Below are 1,582 nucleotides of genomic sequence, written 5' to 3' on the forward strand. Positions count from 1 at the left end.
AAAACTTTTAAAAATTCTCCTTTTAGAGAAATTCTAACTCTGCAACCCTTGTGATAAGTCCTAAGCCAAGCCCTTGGAGTCATTATGGAAACATCACCAGCCACTGCCATCCGGGGTAACTGAGTGTTGCTCTCGGGGTTTTCATTGGGGGAAATAAGCCTGAAACCACCTCTGTCGGGCTTGACTAGCTTTTTGATTTTCTTTGAGCGGTCTGAATTTTTTGTTGTTGTTTACTAACATGTGGGCTTTGCCCACTGTCTAATCATTGCAGTCCATCATTACAGAGAGTGAGTCTGTACTGACTATTTGAATGAAAGGCAGTGTTTTACACTGACATTTAATCACTGGAACGTATGGTCATAAAACCTCTGTGAGACACTAATGATTTGAAAAACCTAATATTACGTCTTTTGTAAAGCCTGACATCTGTGTATAATTGACCAATTTATTAGATGTGGTGGTTCATTGATTTTCTACACAGGAAAAAAAAGCGATTGCAGTTTCTAGTTGCTATTTTCTTCAAATTGATCATGTTGGCTCTTATAAATGTTCCTTTGTACTCATGCTCTTACTTTTGCACAAAGAAACTGTATTATATACAGTGTGGTGTCATTGGTCTTGGAATTAGGGTCAGAGTTTTGTTTTTTGTTTTTTGTTTTTTTTTTTTTCCTGCAGAAGCTCTTTTTTTGTTGTTGTTGTTGCTAAGTATTTTGAAGGCAGTTTTATTCAGAGGAATTTTCCTTACAAAAGACTGCTTATTTTCTTCAGCCTAACGTTATCCCTATAAAAGGGAAAATCTCTGAAATCTACTTTGCTTGATTTACAATGATGCCAAACAGATAGATATATATTAACAATTAACCTCAGGACCATTGCCATGGCCAAGATGACTTTCAGAAAATTTTCATATATGCTCTTGCTGATAATATTTCTGGCTTGAAAAAGAGTTTTACTAAAAGAAATCACAGCGCTGAAATCTAAGGCCACAAAATGATTAAAAGTGAATAATTGTCCCTGAGAAATCATTTGATGAAATCCAATACCCATTTACGTTTAAAAAAAAAAAACCAGGAATCTGAGGAATAGAAGGGAATTTGCTCAAATTGATAAAGAACATGTACCAAAACAAACAAACGTACAGCTAACATCATACTTAGTCGTGAGAAATTACAGGCTTTCCTTTTAATATCAGGAGTAAGACAAGGATATCCACTCTCACCATTCTTTTTTTTTTTTTTTTTTTACACCTACAGCACCTGGTCTTCCTAGGTGGTCTCCCTTCCAAGTACTAACCAGGCCTGACCCTGCTTAGCTTCTGAGATTAGACAAGATTGGGTATGTTCAGGATGGCATGGCCATAGACACACTCTCACCATTCTTATTCAACATTGTACTGTAAGTCCTAAATAATGCAATAAGGCATGAAAAGGAAATAAAAGGTATACAGTTTGGGGAGGAAGAAATGAAATTGTCTTTGGTCACAGATAACATAATTGTCTATGTAGAAAATACCAAAGAACTACCACCATCACCACCAACAATGAAAACCTCCTGGAACTAATAAACTATAGCAAGGTTGTAG

At 36.0% G+C, this 1,582-nt stretch overlaps 1 pseudogene; it reads right to left on the reverse strand.

Annotated features, from left to right (window-relative positions):
• Positions 1-1,244: 1,244 nt before the first annotated feature.
• Positions 1,245-1,363, reverse strand: LOC111737185 (annotated as a pseudogene).
• Between the last annotated feature and the right edge of the window lie 219 nt (positions 1,364-1,582).

Source organism: Pteropus vampyrus, unplaced genomic scaffold (assembly GCF_000151845.1).
Source record: "Pteropus vampyrus isolate Shadow unplaced genomic scaffold, Pvam_2.0 Scaffold24, whole genome shotgun sequence".
In the NCBI taxonomy this organism is placed as follows: domain Eukaryota; kingdom Metazoa; phylum Chordata; class Mammalia; order Chiroptera; family Pteropodidae; genus Pteropus; species Pteropus vampyrus.